Consider the following 21,774-nt stretch of genomic DNA (forward strand, 5'->3'; position numbering starts at 1 on the left):
ATTTGCAAATGACAGTACTGTGAACTCAGGTTAAGTTCTGAATACTGTCAATTATCATAACAATATGAAAACAACTGCTTAACTGGGAAAAAATAATCAAACATCCTCAATTTCTGTCATTTTATGCAACTGACTGTTTTGCCACTTACAATTTCCAGGAATAACTAATACCTTGGGCAAAAGTCATGAGCACTGGTACAAGAAAGCAATTGGCCGTGCACCATTTAGAGTGCCATTCAAAGCAAATCACCAGACAGTAAGTCACCTTTGCCTGCTGCCTCCTGCAATACCAAAGTAACTTGGATTTATGTAGACCTTCCAAGTGAAATGCCTCCAATAGCAGCTGCAGCACCTTGCAGCTGGTCGTAAAAGGAGGTTCATAACTCTCCTCTTTTAAAGCTGAGGCATGAGACCTGACTGTTCTAGTCTTGGATACATATGATTTTGAACATAGAGGAGTCTTTCCTCAGTGTGGTGTCCTCAATTACTAAAGCTAAGCACTTTAAGTTCTTACTGGCTGCTGCTGAGAGACTGATGAAAGCCATAGTTCAGTTTCCAACTTCAGCAAAATACAGGTTTTAGGATCTAAACCAAAGGGCATGAAAGTCAAAAGGAGCCCTTCCACCTCACAAGCCTTGAATATGCTGGGAATACTTCATATGGTCTTTGACTGTCCCACAATACATTCACTACTCAGCATCTTCCAACTTTCTGGCACTCTTGAAACTTAAGTATGCCAGATTTTAGACAAATGTCTGCATTGATCCACCTCTGTCTATAAAGTTAAAGTTTTACCAAATCAGGCTTTCTTTACTTCTATGTGGAAGAGCTGAGCTTTATCCTTTCACTTTTTAGGAAAGCAGCTGTTAGTATAGACACCTAGGGCTCTGTATTCAGACAACAGTGAAGAGAAGGAAGCATTTGTTCTCCATCATCTCTAAACTATCCGGCATGTCAAAGTTCAAGAAGGACTTTACCCTATTACTTTCAAGAACAAGTGATTCCAATACAACCACGCTATGGATTTCCCTTTATAAACAGATTGTATGAGGCAAAGAAAGGGAGACCTTACATTATAAGGGGAAACAACATTTCTGCATGTGTATGTTCAGGGCTAACAAGCAACACCATCTGCAAGGCTGGAATATTTTCACACTCCTTTCTATTATACAAAACAATAAACCCTCTCCAGCTGATTTCTCTCATTGTATAATGCAAATTGCCTGTAGCAGACCTCAGGGTGTGAGAAGACACTTATCAAACAGATATTACACATGCTCTCATACCAACTATGCTATCAACTACACAATTTTAAATGTATTAAGGATAAAAAGGTATCAACAAACGTGCTTTTTGTGGTTATAATAATCACAATTTGAAGCACCTCTGCTGGCAAGCCAGTGCTTAGGGTACCAATCTTTCTCACTTTAGGTCTAAGATAGCATCTGCTTTATGATAAGTGAAGAAGTAAGTTTTTGTTAGAGGAGCTGAAAACAAAATTAACTAATTTTTCATGTGCAAAAAAGAAGGTACTTTCACCTTCATGTAACAGATGCTATAACAGAACATCAAAAAGCTGCATCTTATACAACAGTTCGTTGTATAAAGGTAAACATACTCTTAAAGAAACTGAGTTCATCAACATTTTGATGCAGAATCACATTTCTAAAAACTACATTCACTGGTCATAACTGAGTGATGCACTCACAAAGGAACTAACTTCCATGAAGGAACTCATTTCTTGAGTTTGATTGCAAGATCTTCTCTACCCAAGTGATTCTCGAAATCAGGTAAATAATGGAGTATTAATGAAGTAACAGACTTAGCAGAACAAACCAGATGAGTGTCATCAGCCTAAACTGCTCAAAAACAAGCAGCAACCATTTTCAGTACTACGGGTTAGTTTTATTTCAATTACTTTGCCTCTAAAGCACAACAGCTAAAAGCCAGAGAAAAGACTAACTGGAGTTCTCCACAACCTGAAATTCAACTTTCTTGTTCTTACAGAGAAGCAATTAAGATGCAATCATTTTTAATGCATCATAAATAATCTTCACACTTGCTGTTAAGTTAATTAATATAATCCGTAATGCCAAACGCATCAAAATGAAACTTACTTTGCAAACATGCAAAATGTTCTGCCTCATCGCCTCTCTATCAAAATTTAATGTCATTTTGCTAACAACTTCTGCAAAGTTTTAATTTCAATCCCTTTTGATAGCAAATTGTACCCCCAGAATGATACAACTAATCCAAAGTATAGCTGGGTTTTTTTCCTGATGGAGTCCAAGTGTCATGGGAACACTACTTGAGCACTTACAGCCTGATTCTGTAAAAAGTTCTGGGGTCAGGTTAGTGTTTCAAATCAAAGCATTAGGTATTATTCACTGACCTTCAGTGAATTGCCAGAAATTGCTTTTTATGTGAAATGGGAGTAGATGGCTAAATTGTTCATCACTATAACTGCAAATAAGAAAAAAAGATAATTATCCATAAGAATCACAAGGAAAATAACCCTGTAACATGCAAGAAGTGAAATCTCACTTTTGGAATAGAAAGTTCGTAACTATTTTGATGACCATGGACATGCACTCAGTTTTCTCATTCTCTGCACAGAGTTCACACATTCATATGATAATTGCTCAAAACCAAAAGATACAGAGAATAATTGTAGGGTTTATTTTGTGGGCCTATGCACCCTGGGAAATCTACGTGGGGAGAGGTTCACAGGCTGAGAGGCACCACTGCGATGATGTTAACGAAACACAGGAATACAGTGAATCTGTATGTGCCTGATACGTTGCAAACATTTTGGGGTCTGGTCCAGCCTCTTCCAGACCCTCATTAAAAGAGGTTTCGTTCTTGCCTCCTGCAAAGCTGCCTAGAATGTTTTCTGCAGAGTTTTACATCTATGATCAGAGAGTGGAGTTCCTACATGTGCTACATTATTCACTGGCTGCTCTCCTGCATATTGCATGTTAAATAGTGACGCAATGAAATTCCGTTAGATAATATTCAGGATCCTGCCAAAGTGATAAACTAAGAAGAAACACCCATTTCAGTGATGTTTCCACTCAGTAGAAGACAAAGATAATTTTTACGAGATATTTTACATACTGTTACAACAATTAGGCTTGTAGGAAACTTCCACAGCCAGACCCATTTTATACATAGAAGATTATTAGGAAATCAAGTACAACAGTGAAGAAAGTAAGACATCTGCAAAAGCGGCAATCAATGCGCCTTACAGACTGACACCTTTTGGGTAGTTCCTGTGTACATACAGTGCTTGGCTCTTCAAGACATTAACGTAATTAGTAAAACTGTTATAAAGAACATATTGAGCACTGTTTAAGTTCCCCGATTTGTGGAACACCTACGTACATATCATAGATTTTAACAATTCACTCTAATTACAGATCTTCAAATAAATTTGCTAGCTGTTACACAACATCAGTTTTTCCTCAGAATGTCCATGGCAGGTACTGAGCAAGAAAACATTTGTAGCTGTTAAGTCACAAGTACTGTTAAGTCACAAGCCTATTTCCCTGAACAGAAAACAAATCTCCCTCCTTCAATGCAAATAAAGTTTCCTTTTTGAGTTTAACACTGCTTTCCATCACCAGTGTGCATCTAATATAACAACCAGTGACTGTTTTTATAGCATCCATCATGAACTCAAACTTCTTATGTTTCAAAAGGAAAGAAAATAGTTGCTCCTTATACAATATTTTAACTTACTCTTACCCACAAATAGAAATCCAGGGTGAAACATTAAGTGAGAGCCCCAAGTGATTTTAACTGTACTAAAGTTCTACATCATAAATTTATTCCTCATCAATGAATTCTGCATCTTTCTAAAAGGTTTATAAAAACTGTAAAAAATAATGCTCACGGCTATTTCTTTGAACTCCACTTATGCAAATGTTCAGGAACCAGGACCAAAGGGAAATGAATACATCTAATCAAAACCTCAATTGCTTCTAATTTACAAGCAAGTTTTTCTCTAGTTAGGAGAGACCCATGCCTCAATTCTTTAGTGACCTCCACAGAGTGAGAAGGAAGAAATTCATCCAGGTCTGAGCTCATAGGGAGATAGATCAACACCAAGTGAGAGCTGAAGTTAACAGTGTTATTGGGCTTGAATTAATTTTAATTTCTTTATTAAATACCACAAAATCCAAATTACCTGAGCAAAAACAACCCAGCCAAAACAAACCCAACTCATAATGCTTTATGGAAATAAATCATGTTTTTAAATTGAAGTTGCTTGCCCATTAGCTGCAAAACCTACAGCAGATGACCCTAACAGTAAGTTAACAGCAGACAGCACTTCTTTTATTTCCTAAAGTCACTTCTTTCACATCAGAAACAATTTACCTCCAGCCAGGTTTTAAATCAGTGATTTTCTGTCAGTGCACATTTGCTTTCAAGTAATTACTCTATTTTAAATACATGCAATTTAATGTAAGTTGAAGGATATGAGCTGAAGTTTTTAAGAGCAGACACAAACCATAGAACAGAGCATATCAGCACGCTATGCACCTTTGCTGAAACCTTTTACTTTTAATACAAAAAGAGAAGACTGAACTCACCCATTGTTCCAGAATCTGAGTCAAAGTCCTTCAATACTACCTTCCCCCCAGGAAGACCTGATCTCCACTTCTGAACTAGGAAAGTGCAGACAGACCTGAACCTCATAATGGCATCCCACCTCTGCTTAGAAGGAGGAAATGCACTTTCTCCCTGCTGCTGGTAATGCTGAACCAGCACAGGTTTAAGCTGATGGATCTGGGCATTGCAAACACCTGCTGAAACCTGTGGCGAAAAGAGAGAAGGTGCAGAGCAAGTGCACTCACTGCTTAGTCTCAGCTGCTTCATTCTGAGGTGCATCTATATAACCCGTAACACTGGGAACAGCCAACTGCCCAGGGCTGGAGGAATAGGACGAAAGGGCAGGAAAAGAATTAGTTCAGGGAAACTACATCACAAGGTTTGCATTCCTTTATCTTTTCACAGAAAGCCAATCTCCTGACATGAGAACAGATCCAGCAGGAGAGGTGACCCTGACAGTACTTCTGCTGTTGAGACTGCAATAGTCAGAACCAATGTGAAGCCCACTACCTTGGCTTAAGAAAAGACAGATGTAGCACATCTGCTTATGCCTTTTCAAAGACTTATGTAGGCCTGAGTACAGGTTGGAATAAGAACTTTTTTGTAACACTGGAATTACTTTTCTGCCAGGGTATTAATTCATCCCAAGGAAAATAAACCCTGGATACCAAATAACTTTGACTTGAGAAGAGGCTCATGAATTTCAGCCCAGGCAAATACAGTCTCTCTCATGTTTCTTCAGCGAGTGCAGAAAAAGTTAACACTGCTTTAAATTCCAAATACGTAGAGGCCAAGAGACTCACTGACTTCTTGCAGGAGCAGAATCTGGCCCAGATACATGAAACATTTCAAAAGAAGCCTTGACTTGCACCAACGATCAGTCAAGACAAAAGTATTTGAGTCAGGGCATTGCTAGACAATCTTGCTGGTTGTCAGATCTGCAGTGTAATGACATGTCAATTTGATTCCTTTTGTGCATGAGCTTGGAGCCTATCTTTGGGCCTGAATTCTTCTGTACTTTAGGTTTTCTTTTGTTCCAGTGGCACTTCTCCCAACATTACTTGACAATGAGTGATGCTCCACAACCCTGATCTTTCACACCCTGTTGGTGACCTATAACTTTTCATGCATCACCTTTGACCTGGGTCCTGACAGTTTGATTTATTGTCCAGTGTTATGATTTATGAGTATCTTCTCAGAATAATTAACGGACAACAGGTGGCAGCATAATAATTTTGATTACCCAGCGGTTCATGAAACCACTACAAAGGTGACTTCATTTACTGAATAAGAAAAGGACAACAATTAAAAATTACACAAAGCAATCCTTTTATACCTTTTCGGTTTTCACCCTTTGTCTGGAGAACAGAAGACTTTATTTAGGCTCACTGCCTCCCTTCTCAAATGCCTGGAACTCAGATTCTGTGCAGAAGACAATGCTTTGCAAATCATGGTGCTGGTAGAACTATTTTGCTGCTAGAAAACACTTCAATTTGATGTTGTCAGCTTCTATAAAACCAATGAGTTATTTTAAAATCTGTTTTCAAAGCTTTACAATGTGGGCAAAAGTTAATTCCAAAGCGTAGGGTTTTGTTAACTTACAATTTTGCGGACTGCTGAAGTGTTGTGTTTTGGATTCCACTTACCTGAAGTTAGATCCCCAGTCAAAAAGAAAGTATTTCCACAATTCACCTCTTATGTATGCAGAGCTTCTCTCTAAAGGCTTTTTCCCCATCTCTGATGCTCACAGAACGAAAGGAAACTTTGCCTCTAAGTGTCTCAAACAATTGCTTACATTAGGTTAAAGGGCAGATGCTCACAATCCTGGCTTCAGGCCCCACGCTCAGACAAATCTAGATTGGCTAAATCTGCAGTACCTTCCAAATACCTAACTTCAGCCTTTCAGGCAAGCAGCTCTCCTGTAGTCATCTGGGCTAGCGCTACATACAGGAGCAGCAGCTCAAATAAAGAATGCATTTTCCAGACTCTGCAGACTAATAGTAATGCTGACACATACATACAGTACCCCCAAAAAGCTGTAACATGGCACTGAGTTGCCCATTTCTGAAAACCAGGCTTAAGACAATCTGCATTTACAACATGTTCAAGCTTCCATATATTCTATGTATTCCATGAAATCCTAAATAAGTTTTCCTTCTAGAAACTTCAGACCACTACGATTTATTCTTTCATCACTATTCTACTCACTACCCTCCCCCTTATTTTGGTTGATCACAATTCCTTAGCACTTTTGATAGACATATGTTGATATGGAACAGGACAGAACGATATCATCCATATGGACAGTGGAATCCACAGCCAGACTTTCAGAGCTAATCAATAAGACTTCCAGTGAAGTCGGTTGGAGTTGCAAGTGTTTAGAACTTTCAAAAATTGAACCAATGTTGGATAACAAAAAAAATGGAGCTGCCACACGTTTGCTCATAGGATATACATTATATCACAGAACAAAGGCATACTTCAACTGACATGTACATTCAGTTATTCTTAGGAATTCTATTAAATATTGATTAAAAAAGGGGGGGTAAGTGTGGTTTCTTAACTTTATTAAAAGATAAAGAACCTAAAATGTAGTGGAATTCAGTGCAGCAATGCCGAGAGACCACAGCCAGCACATACCACCTTGGACACTGGAAGAGAGCACATCTTTCTCATGCCCCTAAAGATAAACCAAACAAATTTCCTGTCCAAATTCTAGAGAATTTCAGCAGGAAATTTTGTTTGTCACAATTTGTCTGCATGCCCAAGACAGCATATGCAAAATGCATTTTTGTACTATCACAATGACAACATTATAGGCTTATCATTTTTTAATTGACTTTATGACTTGTAAAAATATTCCTGCAGTCCTGCTTTGCATCAGTTCTGTAACAATTTAACACACAGCTACGAAATATTCATTCCTGGTGCATTCAAATTCTGAAATATCTGATGGAAAGCCTGGCTAATAAATACAGCTGAGTTACCAGAATATTAAAAGCACTCAAGCTTTTTCAAGGATCCTTAGTGGGGAAATAAACACACTACTGCTTTTGAGATTAGACTTCTTCCCCTCCCTTTCCCCAAGAACTCAAAGACACCCCTACAACCAAACAATATTCGAATGAAGCCAATTTTGTCCTTAGTAGTTTTATCAAGCCTTTAATACCACATTAGCTGCTCAATACACAGTGAAAGTAGCAACAGAAAAGCACCAGCACCCAACTGCATTCTTAATAGAGATGAAGGCAAAATTTGCAACAAATCATTTATCAGATTTATGCAGCTGCTTTTGCTACATGAAATAGCCACGAGCTTTCTACAAATGGAATAATAATAAAAATAGTCACAAAACGCAGTGTGTGTGCCACAGTTTGTTCTGATTAACACTTTAATTTGGGACAGTGTCTCAGTGGTGATTTGTCTGGTGTATCACATGACACCATTTTCCCTGCTGATTGGGTGCTGCAAAGGTATTGATGGTACAAGGTTTACATGCAAATCTTAAAGGCACAATGGCAAATACAAATGAACACAACTGGTTTTCCCTGCTAAGACACAGTTATGAAAACGCTGACACACATTTAACCAGAGCAATTCATTTCAACATCAAAGTGTTTGAATATTTTCTAGTTGCTTCCAACTTTTTTTCCACACCAGCCATAATAAATTAATAAGAAAATAAAATCTCCTACAATGAAATTTCACCAGATTTACAGAGATACGTGAAGGTACAAAGACTCTGCATGTTTCGTGTCACTGACTCCAGCTTTTCTGGTTTGATTCTCACATGGGAAGTGGTGAGCTTTAAGATCATGTATGCTCTCAAATCATGATGTGATTTTAGTACTTTGTTTCCCATCAATTTTTAAATTAATTATCTGGAAGCAAGCAGCGGTTCATTTTTGGTCATAGACTTTTTGATTAAAAGCTGTGACCCTTTATGCCTTTTTGGCATGCTCTATACAACACCAATGACATGCAGCATGACCTCTGACACCTGATTCAACAAAAAGTAACTCCCGGACAGATCTTTCATATTCAGCAATCTCTTTGTTACACTGGGACACTTACCCAATTCCATTCCTTAAAATCCACTGTGTCTCCCCATTTGCTCCCCTGCCCCCTCCTACTCTGAAACTTACTTGGTAGCAACATTTTTGTCCTTCCATTTGTGTCTCTCCTTCTGTTTTTACAAACTTTACACTATACCATCGTCCCATATGTTTGTGCTGCACACAAGGAGGTTTCTTTAGAAAGCGCTGATGCTAATTATAAATTTAATTTGCATTTTAATTAGAATGGTAGCAAATTAAAAGCATGGCAGCTGGAGAATTTTGAATGCTTTGCAGAGATTTGGTGTCAGTATCTCCCTGCTTCTGACTTCGCTCTCTTTTCATTTTTCGCCCTCACTATCTTTCATTCACACAAACATATTGGCAATTTTTCTCCTCTCATTTCTTTTTTTGCCTATTTTTTATTTCTCCATTTTCCCCCCAAGGATCAAGTTATAAATTATTTCTTTTTTGTACTGATAAACAGTATACTCTTGTCTTGTGCCAGTACACCATGTACTGTAGTGATAGTGCAGCTTTTAAGTGAGCTTTTGTGAGGCTCTGTCAGTGCTGCCCTATTTTGCTATTTATATCTGCAGTTTATTTACAGGTAGGAATCTGTTCTATACCCCCTCAACTAATTTCAAATTCCAGCCCACAACAGCAAACTCTAGCCTAGCCCTAGACACTGAATTTTTTTATATGCTACAAATCTGCAGTGAGGCTGCAGAATCTTAACAAAAGCCATTCACAATGCATTGGGGACTGCTCAACTTTATTCTTTACTTAGCAAATGCAGCATTCAGTGTGCTTTTGGACAAAAGGCTGAAATAACCTGCCAGTCTTTTGGTCCATTTAATGGCATATATTCTGGCCCTAGCATCTCCCAGTGCTGTCTTTCATTTGCTCTGTGAGCATGTCTGGTTTTAGTACTCACGTGAGCACATTTAGTCAGTTCTGTCATTTTCCCTATGTTGCATCTCCATGGTCATTTTCATTCCTTCTGTTCGCTTCCCCCACAGTGTCCTTGCTCAATAATTTTCATTAATTGATTGACAGCTCTGATAGACCCAACTAACCTCTATCCCACTCTCATGTCGGTTTTTAAATAAGTACTTGTACGTCCAATGACCTTGTCGCCTCATCAGATATCAGAAAATGAGCATGCAGATATGGAGGAAGCTGATTAGCAAAATAAGGAAGATCTCACTTCTGGCAGAAGTCCATAATAAGCTCTGACAACTAACTCTGAAGTTAGGCATTTGAAAAAAAGGGACCTACAAATGTGGAATAAATAGACCCAAACCAGTTTCCTAAACGCTGGCTATAGTAAAAGGAAGATTCAGAACATCAGGAATGCAACAGTCTTTCTAGAAAGCTAGAAAACAAACTTTATTTCCAACACAGGAAATATGCGTTGCAAATACTCAGACTTATTTTACTGTTTATAATTCTATTTTCAATTAGTTGTACAGCATGACTTAGCTTCCAAAATCCATTCATGGAAAGGGAAGTGAATGTATAAAGAAAATTACATAGTATTTCATTTTATTTAGCATAAAGGTGAATTATTTAAAGCATACCAGTGTCCTTTCCCTTGGTAAAATTAACTGAGCCTCAACACATGCATCTGAATCACAAGATAAACATATACAAGGTATTCTAGGTATCTGCAGTAAGAATTGCCCTTGTAGAAGATACCAGGCTTTAAACAGACAAAAAAAAAAAACCCAGAAAGCTTTATTCTCATTTTAAATATGGGAAGCTGAGGTACAGTGACACACACAGAGCTCTTGCAGATCAGAAGTTAATCCAGCTCAACTCAGGGCCAGTCTATTACCTTTTTCCACAGGGCCCCCCCTCTTTGTCTACCTCGGGTCACTGCAGCACTGCAAGTTCTCTGTTCTTTTGAATACAGGGCTTTATCTAGTGGTATTTCAGGGGTTTTGATATGAAGTGATGAAGCCAAATGACATTCTCTTTCAGTGTGATTAAATGAGCTAGATTAATAGAATACATCATAAAACACTGTTTAGCAAACTGTGAAGCCTAACCAAGCTTTGGAGCAACTATCCAAGTTGAAAATCTGTTAAGACCAGAAGATACGATAGAATATACTCCATTGACAAAGGATAAGTAAGTCCATTGGAATTTCACTTCTACATTTTTTCCATGCAGTCACCATTGATTTCAAATGAAATTCACCCAAGAGTATGAGGCCTTGAAACAGAAATGGACTGAAACTGAGCCTAACAATATTATCCTCAAATACAGAAGCACCTTATTTTTCTCATACTTTGGCTCTTGCCTAGGTGAAAGACTCTAGTTTTTTCTAGGAGTTTAAGTTATTGCTTAGCTCCAACTGGACTATTTCTAGTATTAGCTTAAAGTTCTGGTATTTACACTCCAATATTTTACAGAACGATACTTAATGGCATCCTGAAATTACCACACTTTTTAGTGTGGCAATATACTCTGAATTTCAGAATCCATGATGCCTGATGTGGGCTGAGTCTGGATTTACATATAGCCAGCTGACAGAAAACAAGCTGCATTTTCATGTAAGTACTCTACCTTGGCACATCACTAATAAGAACATCAAGAACAAAACATGAAAAACTGGCTTAAAAGAAAAAAAAAGTATGTGGCAGAAAGTCATAATTTTTAGTACTTTTAAGAGTTTTAAACACAACAAAATCTTGTAAGTAAAGTCAAGTGTCTTTTAAGACATGCTATGTTTTTACAGCTGCAATTAAAAGTCTTCCCCCTGTTCCCAATTTTCATCTGTACAGGACTCAAATCTCACTGCCAGGGGATTTGGAAGTTAAGGCTTATTTCTGAAAGTTCCCTAACATGAAGAATTTGGCTTGGGTAGACGCTTCCATTAATTTCAAAGCCTTCTGGGCTATCAACAAAAATTCAGTGAAAGTAATCACATGGGTTTTGACTGACTGTTTCTATGAGTATAGCTTTGCAGAATCTAAATCAACTAAACTATCTTCAAGATCTAATTTCTGTAAGTGGTAAGTAACATTAGGCAAACTGTTGATATTTGGTTGCCCTGATTAACCTTGTATTTTAATCATATCACTGCATAGCAAAATTCTAATTTCTGTTCCACTGTTATATGCCCTGGATACCCTTTTCTGCTGGAAAATAAATAAACAAATCAAAACCAGTTCAACTGTTGGATAAATTCTGGTCAACTGAATTTCTTTTAACAACTTTTTATTATGAAGTTGGCCATGGAGTAAACAGCATTCTCCAAATCACAAGTCTTCCACCTTGGCACTTTGGAAAGGCTTGGATTTTATTTCGTGTAAGTTTTTTCAGCTGTACAAAATACTTTCATTAACCCAAGAATGGATTATTTGGAGTGCTAATTAATTGATTCTTCAAAATGCCAATTGACATACTCCTAGGGAAAACCTGATCTAAGCAACTATGTTAATCAAGCTATTGTACTTACGGTTCTGTCTGAATATCAGACCATCTGAAATGAGGAGAACTTTGCCATTACTATCCTGGACCTCTTGTGGGCAGCTAATTAATATGAGTAGACTATGACAGTTGCACTTGTACATTCACTGTGCTGCCTGACAATAACTCTATAAAATTAGGTTTCAGCTAAAGAATGGAAACAGTGTTAAATACCATTATTTGCCTTCCTTTGATGTGTGAGAGTCATTATGAAAGCAATTACAGCAGTTTCTCTGTCTGTATGTCTACAGGGTATTTATCTGTATCTGTCTGAGTCCTTTGCCAGGTGGAGAATATATGGCATATTAAAGACAAGGGAATTCAGCCTCAATTATCAGACTATGAACAGACGAAGAAACAAAATCAGAGTTTTGCAGATGATCCTGCCAGAAAACAGTAATTTAATATTAGAGGCAGGTAATCTGGGGAAAATTTGCCCAGTGCAGAATCTTTTTAACTTATATTACTGAATTCCCTCTCTTTCCATTGTCCTATTTTGGTTTTGATTATTTTAGCTTCCATGTTTTCCAGTGTCTATGCTCACTTTAAATAAGCTTATGCTAGGTTTGAGTGTCATGAACACAAGACTTTTTTTGTAAGCCGTACTTTCTGTTTCTTAATTACATGCAGATATTCTACCATCTAAGAACTGCTCCCAGGAAACAAGACTCCAAGTGGAATAAGGCCGTATGAGGCAACATGCTGATGGTTGAGTTAGGAGCTTTGTACTACCCACAGAACAATACATATTTCATTCTGCCTTTGCCCAATTATTTTACTGACCCCTGTGGAAGTTATGACCAGGCCCATAAGCTGGCAGATGGATAAAGAGACTACTCACTTTACACACAGAAGGGACAATGCTAAATTGGTCCCTTAGATTCCTTCAGCAGTCTTCCCAAAGCTGACCGCTGGACAAAGACAATCCTTCCAATTGCTTTTGTATGCCACCAAGTTTAGAACTGACAAAATAATGTTATGCCAAAAGCCTTTGAAAAATACTAATTTTTTTAACCAAACATGCATACAGAAAGCACGAGTACCTTGCTTTTTCACCTGAAAAATGCACTAGTTCCAGTTGTGCTTTCTATATATTGAAGGTACATCCATTCAACAGTTTCATGGTTCCTACTTAACTTGCAAACAATGGATGTTTTATCACCTTGTCCTTCTATCGTTCTATAACACCAGTTCTGTAATAACAAACCTCAGCACAAATCTCAAAAACATCGGTTCCATCAAGAATTAGGATTTTAGTACTATCAGTAAACTCTTGTGATGAGACCCTATAGCTGTTGTCTGTACCAGGAAGCATCACAGAAATTACTTGGTTTCTCCAAATGGATTACACAGTTGCACCATATACTCACAGGGAAGTTGTATTGCTATGGATGAAAGCTGTTTGCCCGGCTATTCAGGGCTGACAGGATGCTAATTTATCTTAGTTGCTTGCTATCCATCATCATTTGACAGTCTAGTGAATGTACCAATAAAAGCCAAAGATCCTCTTCCTTTGGTAACCTAAGTTTTCTGATGCTTTATGCTGTCTTTCGTTTCAAATAGAAAGGCAAGAACATTACCAAAATATCACACTACTCTTCAAGCATGATGCCTATTCTGAAATGTGGGTAATATTTCTAGGAACAGCTTTTAGCATGTTACTAAAAATGTCTCTGGGTATTACCCTGGTATTTTCTGGGTGGAAAAAGTGGGGATTAAAATGCCATAGATATAAGTATGACACCATTTTCTTTATTTTTGCATAACCACATGTAGGCACTGGCCAAAGCAAGCTAGGGCATTAATTTGTAGTTTGCATTAAGAAACTCTGAAGTCCTTCCACCCACGTTCTGTTCCACTGTATTAGCAGTGGCACTCTTGAGCACTGAAGACAACGCTTACCCATGGCAAAACAGAAATGTGCTTCCTTTGCTTTAAGCCTGATGCTACCAAGGCCACAGAGATGATACACACCAAGATGTCATCAGTAATGAGTCCAAATTATCTATTTTACACTAACGTCAGAGCCTTTAATGCATTGAGTATTAGTTATTATGTGCATCTTCCCCGAAATTCATAGAATCTTTTCCAGCCACACAGTTTTGTTTAACTTTTAAAGAAAGCAATTACTAGGCTACAGACATTTCCTTATACCATTCCCAGACATTTTATCAGCAGTCTCATATTACAATACTGTTTCCATCCCATAAGGGCATATTCTGATAATGGCCACTGGAAATACTGCTATTTAACTCTCGAAAAATTACAATGCTTACAAGCAATGTGTCTGTGTGTATACATACATAAATATATACAGCAACAACAAGAATTTTCATTAAAATTATTAATGAATAAGTCTTATTAAGATCTTAATACCTTCTGAGCAGAGATTCTGTGTGGCAAAGGAGGAAAGGATTTAATGATATATTAGACATTTTACAGTATAAATATATTCTTGATTAATTAAATCTGTGTAGTCTATTACCTTACCCTGAGGACACTACGATATTCAACAATGCTTTTTTTAATAAGAAAAAAAAACCTCAAACAACTTGCTTTTGATATTTAACCTAAGAGAAAAGACAGAGGAAAATATTTTACGAACTTGTATAAACAAATTTAATTCTTCCCTTTAACTAAAAAGAAACAATGCAACTTGCAGGAAACACACTTATTTTCTTCAAAAAGGAAGATTAATACAGGTTAAAAAGCCTTTCTAGTTTTACAAAATTAATAGTGTGTTTAATTATATGAGATTAAAAATTCATTATATATTATACTTTAATTGGTATAGAAGGGGCCAGAGGTTAAAACCTTTGCACGAGTTACCTTTTGTGCTGTTCCAATATGTAATAACACAGTAGTTTTAAACTATAAACCCTGACAACATTTAACAAGTTTCTTACATGTTTTAATTTTAGCCTAGTAATCTTTCATGTTCCTGAGGTCATAGTCCTGGACGATGAAATAAGCAGAGACAGAACAGACTACAAAACTAAAGTGGCTGGACATTATTAGATTATTGTAAAGGTGCTACCTGGCCTCCAACTATCAGCTACAGGTTTAGATGTAGTTTCTTCACAACATCACAACAGTTACATGCTATGATGGTTAAACACAGTGTGTGTGGCAGCTTTCTGCTTCCTAAACAAGCAGTTATACCTTCAAAACCACTGGGAACTTCTCAGGAAGAGATCAAAGAAATCTGTAGGGTCCTTCTAGCAAATGAGTAAAGTGGTCTTGAATGGCTTAAACCAATAATGCCATGTCCTACAAGTAGGATTTTCAGAGGGCTCCAAGGGGTTTAGGCATACAAAGCCTATTAACCTTTAATGGAATCAGGATACCTATTCCAGAGGTGTTTGGAAAACCCAATACTACTTAGAACAATGTTTCTCAAACATAAGTAACTGTTTCAAGGACAAAATGCCTCTATTTTAGAAATTAAGCATGCCATTTTATTCACATGTGTGAGTACCAGTTTGCTGGTAAGCCAATGCCAACCCCACCCTAACTTCCCCCTGTGATGAATCTCTAAGAACAGGATTGGATCTAGGTGGGTCTAACATGCTGATGTGCAGTCACAAGAATGGGTAAGAGCCTTAAGAGTGCTCACAAGTAATTTATTCTTGCTACACCTGATCATTTTAACAGCCCTCAACACTGAATAGTTCAAGGAAAAAATAATATTAAAAAATACATGAATGATATGAACCTGATAAATTCTTTTTATGAAATTCTTGTCTGGCTCACTAACTTCTCTTTCCCAGAAAGCACAGAGAATATGGAAAAGCTTCTTTAGAGAGCTAGTATTAACTGCTGCCACTACAGGGACCCAAGAGGCTATCTATTATTATCGAATTCAGTGATTATTGATTACTCTTTAGTACTGACAACATCAGTGTGTATATAGATTACCTGCCATATAGCTGCCAATCATGTGAATTTAAGATTTGGACCAACAAGAACCTGCAAAGCAACTTTCCAAAACCATATTTTATTCATTGTTCCTATACCTCTGTGCATATGCCTCTTGAAAATTAAAGCTGACTGCTGCTTTGTACAGCAAATCCAGGCAGCTCAGCATCACACACACTGCATACACAAATAACTGCTGTTTAGCACTGTCCCAGAGTGACCTCTAGGAAAGGTGTGTTTGCTCATGTTGTTGAACTGAGGTGAGAACAGAGTTCTAATTACCTGCCCATTTTTCTGCAGTAGTTTACAGTTGAATCTCATTACCAGATACCTGTTTAATCACCTCTAAAAAGTACAGTGTAATTAGTACTGCAGCAATATAGAGAGGCTACAAGGCACTTAACAAGAGCAGCATAAGCCTATTTGATATTCTGTGAATATCTTATTTGAATCAAAATTCAGACACTGAAAAGTACGTATTTATATGCTTTTAAAATGCTTAAGTCTTATACTACACCTTCAGACTTTAAAATAGTTGTTCAGAGTCCCATTTGAAGTAAATTAACAACTTCATTTAAATCAGAGTTGTACTAATTTGCCTCGTTAGAGACTTTGACCTGCACTCCTTTTCAGTATCATACCACAAACTCTGGGCCTCATAATGTTTTCACTAAAAAAAGAACACTTCAAAGGGATTGTGTGCTTAATGAAATTCAGAATGAGGCCTTCTGCAAGGAACTACAGTGAGCAATTTTAAAGTATCTTCTTCATTAAAAGGACAAACTTTCAGAGCCAGCAAATGAAATTCTGTAATTAAAACATGTTTGTTTAAAAAAAAAAATCTGGAGAGGTCTTGGACAGTGAAATAATATCCTTTAGATTAGTGTTTAATTGAAAACAGTATTTACTGCTCTAGTGCATTTGATAGAGCTCTCTACTGTGCTGCTTTATGTATAATTGTATTTTGCAACCAATTTAAAATAACCAGATGACTGCAGTCCTTATATAAGGTGAAGATGAGTCCTTGCAAGGATATCAATGTCTACAGGGGTTTCTTTCTAACAGATATGAAAAAGTAATTTCCATTCTGCTACTTTCGTTTGATCCTTTCTGCATATAAAATGCCTTTCACATACATACACACAAGACTCCTCACCTGAAAAGAATATTTCCTAAAAATCAACATACCATACTCTAATCATCTCTGCAGCTTTGATTTAAGGAAAAGTTAGGTCATTAAAATAGCAACTCTTCTTCTTTTAAAGGCATAATTTGTTGCTTTTATGCCTACCGTCTTATTAAAATGTGAATGCTACAGTTATAGCAAAAAAACCAGGTACAGTTCTGACTTGACAGTGGTATGCATTAAAAGACTAATAAAAGATTTCCAAAATGCAAAAGGGAAGTCCAGGGTTATTGACACTTCCCCCAAAACTATTTCCTGTCTTTGAGGTATCACTGGTAAAACCAAACTTTAAATTACAAAGCTGCTTAACCTGGTCTTACAAAAAGCCTGAAAACTCTAAATCTGGCCACATCACTAGAAAGATTCATGATGATTATCCAGCCTACCTTCTCATCCCACTGACAGTTTGTCTCATTGCGTCTTTGACCAAGTTTTGTTTAGCCACACTCAGATCAATGACCCCTGTCTGTCTTCAAGCTCATAAAACGTGAATTTAATATGCTGCTATTGAAATAGTAATACCAACATCCTGCTGCACTGGAAGAAATTCTGCTACAGATTTGAAGATTTCTTGATAATATATTTTTAAAGGTGTTTTCAAAAGCAGGGAGAGGACCTCAGTATGACTTAGTTATGAGTGCCAGAACCTTTTTCCTTATGTCCCTATAGCCTGATTGCATTTAACGTATTGGCCTATTGTTATAGACAAGAGAACATCCAACTCTCTCAAGGTTAATTGACTGCTGTTCTTTGAAATATACATGAGAAACTTTATTGACTATCTCACATCCAACCTCACCTGTCATGCAGGAGGACAGCAGTAACAGGGGAAAAGGACTCCACAAAAGGATGAGAAGGACAAAGGTGAAATGCAGAGGGCGGCACTGAATTTTGCCAGATCCCTTCTCTGTTGTTGCTGGGTACATTTTCTTAATCAACTTTTTGTGATTAGAAAAAATCAAATTTTAAAAAGAGATTTAGCCTAAAAATTTACCAAATTAACTAGTTTTCCTATTGCTGTAGGGCCTCGAGGCAATGCAAACCAAACAGGAATATGCAGATAGCCCAGATTCATTCGCAAAATTAACATTAGTAGATTTTAAACCTTTCCTAACAACAGTAATTTCTTCACATGCAACAATACTTCCATAACACTTTAAAGTCTTATCTGATACCAACGTTCATAAATAATTACTTTATCTCAGATATTACAATAGCAGAACCCAAATTACCTGAATCATGTACAGATAAAATGACAAACCTATCATGTTGGAGTGGACACATTTTTGATAGAGACCGCAGGGAGAATAAATTAGACCATCTCATCATCCCTGAAGTGATACATATAACTTTCCAAGCTCTTTCCCATCAAATTTCAGCCTTGTAATATTAAACCAGAATACCCAACTGTATCTTCAAAAGTGTATAAATTACCTGCAAGAGTTCTGTGGGGGAAACAGTGCTCCCTCCGTGACCGCAACATGCTGTCTGCATACATGCATCTCAGACGTGTAACATCTCCTGGAGATACTATTTCTTCTATGAGGTATCACATAGGAACTCACATTCTAAAATGCAGTCTTTCCAGGCTTAAATCTTCAAGGGATAGAATTAAATTTGGCTTAAATATCATACAGCTTCTTGTGTTTTGAATGTTCTGACACCAGGATAAGAGCTTTAATTGATAAAACTCAACCCACTTTGAAAATAATTCCATATAAAACTGGAACAAAAAGGGGTATTTTTTCCAGATAAAAGCAAGCATCATTTTGAACACACATATCACTTCACACAACAGCAATTATTGTTATGCTCAAATTGGAAAAAGGGTTTACCTTAGATTGCTGACACAGCCCTACCCACACAACACATCACCCTGAAGAGCATGTATAAGCTAAACACACATCTCATTTTTAGCACAGTCCATGACTTATGTCACCGCAATGACAACCCCGCATAAGACACATTTTTGATGACAAGATAGCTCCATGTAATGCCTCCACCATGATAACTGGATTTTTGCTAAGCTTTCCATGACCAAATTACAGCCATAATGATGACACACTGCACACCACTGCCAAGCACCATAAAGTGACACCTGCTTACAACAGATTGAACTGGAACTTGTCAATATGACCAGAAACGTTACCAATAACTGTTTCCTAAGCTTTACTCATATTGAATAGTACATGCTTAGCTTGGCATCCTTAATAGAACCAGAACCTTGCTTACACCACCTAGAAACTCTGAGACCAAAGAAACATTCTTATGTTGCTGATGGAACAACAACAAAAAACTATCCATACCATACAAAGGAGTATCAGTAAGACAGATCCAATTAAATCTCTGGATTGCATTCAACCTCTATCTAGACTCCATACTACAGAAAAACCACACACTCTGTGCAAAAGCCAGAGGTAGAATATTTTCATTACTGAGCTCAGTACTAGGAGGTTAAAAATGCCAGTGTCCTATTCCCTTTCAAAACCTCTCATCTCCTACCCCCTACCTGCCAGCTGTATAGAGTATTTCCCTTGTCACTAATTCTGATAGCTTGCCCTAATTAACTCATTTTATCTTTTGGTACAAATCAATTACAATTAAAATATAGTTTGTCAAACCTCAGTGGAGTATCGTTTCATGTTAAAAACATTCCTACTCATGAGAGAAAGTGTGATTAACTTCAATAGAAAGCGTAAAGTTCAACTCACTATAAGCTGAGGGATTCAAGCACAATTCTTTTGGAGAACGCTTCAAGCTTCATCTCAGTGGAAGGAAATTAAAGGAGTGGAGGGGTTTACACCGGTCACTCAGATCATCAGCGTGTGGCTGGATCTAGGAAAAACATAATGGTGTTTTGTCTAAGGCTTGCTTGTTTAGGTTTAAAAGAGAACAGAATCATGACTCAATGCAGATGGTCCAGATTCTGGTTTGTTTATGAAAAGCAAACAAATACACAGGTGGTGAATAAGATCACAGGATCATGATCATGAAAGAATATCCAACCCTTGAAGGAACATGCCCAAAAGCTTCTTAGGCATCATGCTTTCTGAAACATGCCTGAAATGTGAAGCACTGTATTTTAATTTCAGGTGGTAGATTAAAATGCAACAAGTCCAATGTTCCACTAGAGATTAAGGAAACCGATTTCTTTGGCCACGTAACAGGAGAGTCTGTCAGAGCTTCCTCCTTTTAACAGAGCCAGAGGTCCAAAAAGGGGTCTTACCATCACAGAAACCAATTTAATTAAATACACTGCAGAAAAAAACCTTCCACACGTTATATAACACATTATATTCCAAATAAACATGATAGATAGTTGCAATAACAACAACAAAAAAAACCCTTACCTAGGTAAATGTGACTGCAACAACGATTATTTTTCCCCCATCCTCGGAATATGGTCACACAACCTCACAGTGACAGACTACAACAAGGCAAGCCCTAGTCTTACAGAGTTCAGTGGTTATTTTGTGTCTAAACAGCAGCGTTGTGGAGGCAGAGGCTGCGGGGCGTCGTGAGGGAGCGAGGACACCGCCCCTCAGACAGCCCCGAGCCGGTCCCGACCGGTTCTGACTGGCAGGGCCACGGCCAGCCCGGGAGCACGCGCTGAGGGAGGGAACGGGGAAAGAAGGGCCCTGCGGTGTGAAAGGCTGAGGAGGGGGAGGGGGCACGCTCTGAACGGAGCAAGGGAGGCTCTGGGAAGGGGACATGGCCGGGGGCTTGGAGGCACGCCATGCCAGAGGCGGACCCCAAAATGCAGCACGTTCCCCTAAGGGGGACCCCACAATGCAGCACGTTTCCCCGAGGGAGACCCCCACAATGCAGCACGTTTCCCCGAGGGGGACCCCACATTGCAGCACGTTTCCCTGAGGGGGACCCCACAATCCAGCACGTTTCCCTGAGGGGGACCCCACAATCCAGCACGTTTCCCTGAGGGGGACCCCACAATGCAGCACGTTTCCCTGAGGGGGACCCCACAATCCAGCACGTTTCCCTGAGGGGGACCCCACAATCCAGCACGTTTCCCTGAGGGTCACCCCACAATGCAGCACGTTCCCCTGAGGGGCTGCAGCCAACGAGCAATCCATGCCAGTGCAAGGACATCCCTGTGGAATAGCACCATGGCACATCAACAACCCGCCCCCCCAAACTACCAATTCTCAAGGAAAACGAGAACAAATATGTTTTGTAAAGATTCTTCCACCTGGTTCAGACTGTGAATGGATGACGCTGTTATTTGCAGCCTTTGCATAACCTGCGGGACTGCACAATCTAGATTTACCTGTGTTGGAATGGTATTCTGAGGACAAAAACCTGGGACTGCTCCAGGAAATACTTATTATGGTTTAAAAACTCATAGCAGGTATGATACAGAATATAAAATTATAATGCATTTTTCTAGGAGTCTCAAGAAAGCATCCTTACTATTGCTGATTCATGCCAAGACCTTATGGATTTGTGCTTTGCTGTACAGGTCTAATTGTAGACAACAGACAACTTCCTAAAACACCTCCTATT

General features: G+C 38.2%; 1 long non-coding RNA gene across 3 annotated transcripts in view; it reads right to left on the reverse strand.

The window, feature by feature from the left end:
* Positions 1-20,773, reverse strand: part of LOC133221884 (uncharacterized) — a 291,029-nt gene extending 270,256 nt beyond the window's left edge. For 2 of the 3 annotated variants that reach the window (XR_009728087.1, XR_009728088.1), the window contains exons 1-2: positions 20,604-20,773; positions 19,965-20,088 (exon numbers count right to left, since the gene is read on the reverse strand). This is a non-coding gene — a long non-coding RNA (uncharacterized LOC133221884). Of the gene's footprint in view, positions 1-7,177; positions 7,266-19,964; positions 20,089-20,603 lie in introns of those variants that run through there. The other variant, XR_009728089.1, reaches the window with a different exon arrangement.
* Between the last annotated feature and the right edge of the window lie 1,001 nt (positions 20,774-21,774).

The sequence above is a fragment of the Neopsephotus bourkii genome, unplaced genomic scaffold, assembly GCF_033783945.1.
Source record: "Neopsephotus bourkii isolate Nb327-2 ecotype Australia unplaced genomic scaffold, CSIRO-AGI_Nbou_v1 NB_1572, whole genome shotgun sequence".
NCBI classification, from domain to species: domain Eukaryota; kingdom Metazoa; phylum Chordata; class Aves; order Psittaciformes; family Psittacidae; genus Neopsephotus; species Neopsephotus bourkii.